The sequence below is a fragment of the Coregonus lavaretus genome (genome assembly GCF_964263955.1).
Source record: "Coregonus lavaretus genome assembly, contig: HAP1_SCAFFOLD_441, whole genome shotgun sequence".
In the NCBI taxonomy this organism is placed as follows: domain Eukaryota; kingdom Metazoa; phylum Chordata; class Actinopteri; order Salmoniformes; family Salmonidae; genus Coregonus; species Coregonus lavaretus.
This window is the reverse complement of record NW_028162706.1, coordinates 47,808-53,807: the sequence shown is the minus strand read 5'-3', so window position 1 is coordinate 53,807 and position 6,000 is coordinate 47,808.

Here is a 6,000-nt window from a genome sequence, read left to right as displayed (position 1 = left end):
CCTGCCCTCAGTGGAAGAGTTGAGCTCTTCTGCAACACCATCCATCCATGATGAGCCTGTCCTGCACTGAAGCCTATGAACACCTCAACCCCTGCCATGCACTGAAGTCAAGCCTCTGAACACCTCAACTCATGCCTCATACCCTCATTCAATCACTGCTGTGATCCTTTCCCAACACTGTGTAAGTAGCCCTCTCGTTCCCATCCCCCATAATATTGTACTATACAGTGCATTCAGAAAGTATTCAGACCCTTTGACTTTTTCCACATTTTATTACGTTACAGTCTTATTCTAAAATTGATACAATTATTTTTTCCCCTCATAAATCTACACACAATACCCCATAATGACAAAGTGAAAACAGGTTTTTAGATTTTTTTGCAAATGTATAAAAAAACTATTTAAAGAAATACCTTATTTACATAAGTATTCCGACCCTTTGCTACGAGACTGGCCGCCTGGCCAAACTGAGCAATCGGGGGAGAAGGGCCTTGGTCAGGGAGGTGACCAAGAACCCGATGGTCACTCTGACAGAGCTCCAGAGTTCCTCTGTGGAGATAGGAGAACCTTCCAGAAGGACAACCATCTCTGCAGCACTCCACCAATCAGGCCTTTATGGTAGAGTGGCCAGACGGAAGCCACTCCTCGGTAAAAGGCACATGACAGCCCGCTTGGAGTTTGCCAAAAGGCACCTAAAGGACTCTCAGACCATGAGAAACAAGCTTCTCTGGTCTGATGAAACCAAGATTGAACTCTTTGGCCTGAATGCCAAGCGTTATGTCTGGAGGAAACCTGGCACCATCCCTACGGTGAAGCATGGTGGTGGCAGCATCATGCTGTGGGGATGTTTTTTTAGCGGTAGGGACTGGGAGACTAGTCAGGATCGAGGGAAAGATGAACAGAGCAAAGTACAGAGAGACCCTTGATGAAAACCTGCTCCAGAGCGCTCAGGACCTCAGACTGGGGCGAAGATTGACCTTCCAACAGGACAACGACCCTAAGAATACAGCCAAGACAACGCAGGAGTGGCTTCGGGTCAAGTCTCTGAATGTCCTTAAGTGGCCCAGCCAGAGCCCGGACTTGAACCCGATCAAACATATCTGGAGAGACCTGAAAATAGCTGTCTAGTGACGCTCCCCATCCAACCTGACAGAGTTTATGAGGATCTGCAGAGAAGAATGGGAGAAACTCCACAGATACAGGTGTGCCAAACTTGTAGCGTCATACCCAAGAAGACTCTAGGCTGTAATCACTGCCAAAGATGCTTCAACAAAGTATTGAGTAAAGGGTCTGAATATTTATGTAAATGTGATATTTCCGTTTTTTTATACATTTGCAAGAATTTCTAGAAACCTGTTTTTGCTTTGTCATCATGGGTTATTGTGTGTAGATTGATGAGGGGGGAAAACAATTTAATCCATTTTAGAATAAGGTTGTAACTTAACAAAATGTGGAAAAAGTCAAGGGGTCTGAATACTTTCCGAGTGCACTGTAAATGTCTTTATTAAATGCTATAGGTTAAAATAATTAGTCTTTGTCGTCTCCATACGGTGCGCGCCTATACCGTGGGTCTCCCATCCTCATTTTTTCAAGTCACCAGCCTCCACTGGTATGCATAGATGGGTTGGCTGACAACGTCACAAAAATCATTGATGAGGCAATAGGCCATGTGGTGTTATGACTCTGAAAGGTCAGATAGCTTGCACAACAATGGCAAGAAGCTGTTATGTGGGGAATTGTAGGTGGCTCGTTTCAGCTCATTGTATCTTGTTATTGTTACCATGTCTTGTTTTGAGGTGTTTTGGCTCATGTCATAAAATTCGCTAGCTAGCTAACCAACAACTGTAACAATGTATTTGAGAGACAGCAAGTGCTCATTGTGCAAATGTATTTATGTTTTCAATAAACAAATGGAGGCAAATATATAGTTTACATGTTGTCAACAGTCTAAGCCAGCCCCATCTGTTTAGCACTATAGTTGCGCACGTGTCGGTTTTGTTGCTAAAGAACCAACGCGTCTATAGATGTGTCAATAATTGTAATGACACAGTTTTCCTAATTGTGACCCTAAATTATTATGTTTCATACTGTAACATTGTGTGTGACTGGATGAAACAGTAAAACATGGCACATGGAAGTCAAATAACTAATTTATTTTATTCAAAGAAGATGCTCTTTACAGCTCAAAACTTCACAACCTTTGATGGTATCCATTTTACAAGCACTTTGCCAACTGTGAGCATACAACACCTCTCCATGAATGGCTGACACACTGAACCACTGTGTCTGAATGTCACTGAGCTGTTTTATAAGGGGACAGATAAATAAAGAATGCTACAAATACAGAGAATGGAGGGACAATTACGCTTCAACAGAAGTAATTTGCAAAGCAGATCTTCGATAATGAAAGCTTTGCCAAAGCATCACAGGTACTATATAATTGTTCTGTTACAAATACATGCTTAATCATTATAATAAGCAAATAGTAGTAGAGCTATGGAGATAGTTGGAAACCCTTGTGCACACAGAGTAGGTGTGTGTGGGAGCTGTTGAGGTGCTCTTATATGGTGTGGTGGAGATACAGAGGAAGGGGAGAGGGGGCGATGCAGTTGTCATAGAAGATCTGCAGGTTCTGGTCCACGTCCATCCGGGTCTTCAGGAAGTTCTCCAGGTCCTGGACTGACATCTCATGGACGGTGTTGCCCTTCTTGGCGTTCTTGGCCAGGGCAGCCTGGGAGGGGAAGTGGATGCGGACGTCATGGGGGGAGTTGCGGTTGTAGTCGGTGCAGCAGTAGGCAGTCCACACGTCCTCAGGGATGGCCACCCGGTCCTGGTTGTTCCGGCAGATCATGTGACCGGTGGTGGTCACCCCAGTGACGATGAAGGCGGTGCCGCGGCAGTAGTTGTTGAGGCGAAGGCGGATGCGCTCCTCGTGCTTACGACACGGCCCGATGTTGAACTCCCTGATCTCTGGGATCACGTTGGTCAGGGTGTAGGTGGCGGCACGGTCGTGAGGGTCAGACTGGTGCTGGTCTGGGTTCAGGTGACCTCTCTCATACAGGACTACATCAGAGTAGTCATCCAGCACTGCCTGGCTGTCCTCAAACTTCATGTGCAAGTAGCCGGTAGGGAAGGGTAGCATATTCCCATTCCCATCAACCTCTGCCAGCTGGAGAAAGTGGGGAGGAGGATCAGTGCATTGCTCACAGATTGTAGACACTACATTTACATTTTAGTAATTTAGCAAACGCTCTTCTCCAGAGCGCCTTACAGGAGCAATTAGGGTTAAGTGCCTTGCTCAAGGGCACAGACAGATTTTTCACCTAGTCGGCTCAGGGATTCGAACCAGCGACCTTTCGGTTACTGGCCCAACGCTCTTAACCGCTAGGCTACCTTCCACCATACTACACAGTTATAAACATACACAACATTGGAATTTTGTTTATGGCATGTTGGATGAAGTAATCAATTAAATGGAACAAATGTAAGCAATGTGTCAAAATAACTACAGTGGGGAAAAAAAGTATTTAGTCAGCCACCAATTGTGCAAGTTCTCCCACTTAAAAAGATGAGAGAGGCCTGTAATTTTCATCATAGGTACACGTCAACTATGACAGACAAATTGAGAAAAAAAATCCAGAAAATCACATTGTAGGATTTTATATGAATTTATTTGCAAATTATGGTGGAAAATAAGTATTTGGTCACCTACAAACAAGCAAGATTTCTGGCTCTCACAGACCTGTAACTTCTTCTTTAAGAGGCTCCTCTGTCCTCCACTCGTTACCTGTATTAATGGCACCTGTTTGAACTTGTTATCAGTATAAAAGACACATGTCCACAACCTCAAACAGTCACACTCCAAACTCCACTATGGCCAAGACCAAAGAGCTGTCAAAGGACACCAGAAACAAAATTGTAGACCTGCACCAGGCTGGGAAGACTGAATCTGCAATAGGTAAGCAGCTTGGTTTGAAGAAATCAACTGTGGGAGCAATTATTAGGAAATGGAAGACATACAAGACCACTGATAATCTCCCTCGATCTGGGGCTCCACGCAAGATCTCACCCCGTGGGGTCAAAATGATCACAAGAATGGTGAGCAAAAATCCCAGAACCACACGGGGGGACCTAGTGAATGACCTGCAGAGAGCTGGGACCAAAGTAACAAAGCCTACCATCAGTAACACACTACGCCGCCAGGGACTCAAATCCTGCAGTGCCAGACGTGTCCCCCTGCTTAAGCCAGTACATGTCCAGGCCCGTCTGAAGTTTGCTAGAGTGCATTTGGATGATCCAGAAGAGGATTGGGAGAATGTCATATGGTCAGATGAAACCAAAATAGAACTTTTTGTTAAAAACTCAACTCGTCGTGTTTGGAGGACAAAGAATGCTGAGTTGCATCCAAAGAACACCATACCTACTGTGAAGCATGGGGGTGGAAACATCATGCTTTGGGGCTGTTTTTCTGCAAAGGGACCAGGACGACTGATCCGTGTAAAGGAAAGAATGAATGGGGCCATGTATCGTGAGATTTTGAGTGAAAACCTCCTTCCATCAGCAAGGGCATTGAAGATGAAACGTGGCTGGGTCTTTCAGCATGACAATGATCCCAAACACATCGCCCTGGCAACGAAGGAGTGGCTTCGTAAGAAGCATTTCAAGGTCCTGGAGTGGCCTAGCCAGTCTCCAGATCTCAACCCCATAGAAAATCTTTGGAGGGAGTTGAAAGTCCGTGTTGCCCAGCGACAGCCCCAAAACATCATTGCTCTAGAAGAGATCTGCATGGAGGAATGGGCCAAATACCAGCAACAGTGTGTGAAAACCTTGTGAAGACTTACAGAAAACGTTTGACCTGTGTCATTGCCAACAAAGGGTATATAACAAAGTATTGAGAAACTTTTGTTATTGACCAAATACTTATTTTCCACCATCATGTGCAAATAAATTCATTAAAAATCCTACAATGTGATTTTCTGGGGGAAAAATTCTCATTTTGTCTGTCATAGTTGACGTGTACCTATGATGAAAATTACAGGCCTCTCTCATCTTTTTAAGTGGGAGAACTTGCACAATTGGTAGCTGACTAAATACTTTTTTCCCCCACTGTATATGGATAAGAGGACTGATGAGACTGAACCAAAGGGAAAGACGCTACAGTGTGCAGCGAAGGCTTCGATCAAACAGTTAACAGCTGTAACATCTCAACTCATGTCTCTGCAGAATAGGGACTTGAAATTACTGTAATTTGTTCGCTCCTGAAACAGGTCTAATTGAAGAAAGGCTAACTTCCAATAGGAAACACATACAGGTATAACATCACATTTGAGGAGTAGACTTACAAAAACAGCAATAATTAGTTTCACTGACATGTGGTTCATACATCCAGGGGTAGTCCACACGCCGGTCTCCCTCTGTCTTCTTGAAGGAGTAGGCTGAGTAGACTGGGATGTGTTTCTGAGGGTCGTACAAGGTCACGAAGCGTGGCTTGTCGGCATAGCGCTGACAGATCTTCTTCAGTTTGGCATTAATGATTCCCTGTGGGGGGGTTCCCATGTATAAGGAGTCCTTGCATCGCTCTACATGGTCCTCAACCACAGTGGCCGGAGCCTGAGGTGCACTATGGAACAGGGCGAACACCAACACCAAACAGCCCGGAGAGAATTGCATGGCTCTTACCAGCACGACTGCAGGAGAGTGAAATAAAAGACAAGATGTGCAGTTAGAATTTAAATGCCACAGACGAGATATGCAAAGTGAGTAAAATAATGTGATAGAGGGATCTTATATCCAACCAATTTGGGTGGTGAGTGAATGACAAGAATAAGTGTTGGCCTGTTCACTTCTGTCTAATCAGCAAAGTCTTATGAGAGCTTATGTGAATTTACTGTAACTGGTGGGGGAATAATAGAATATAGCAATTGTACTCAAACATACAAGGACTCCAGGCCACACTTTACCATCTATCTAGAAGCAGCCTGCGCACAAACCCCAAAGCAG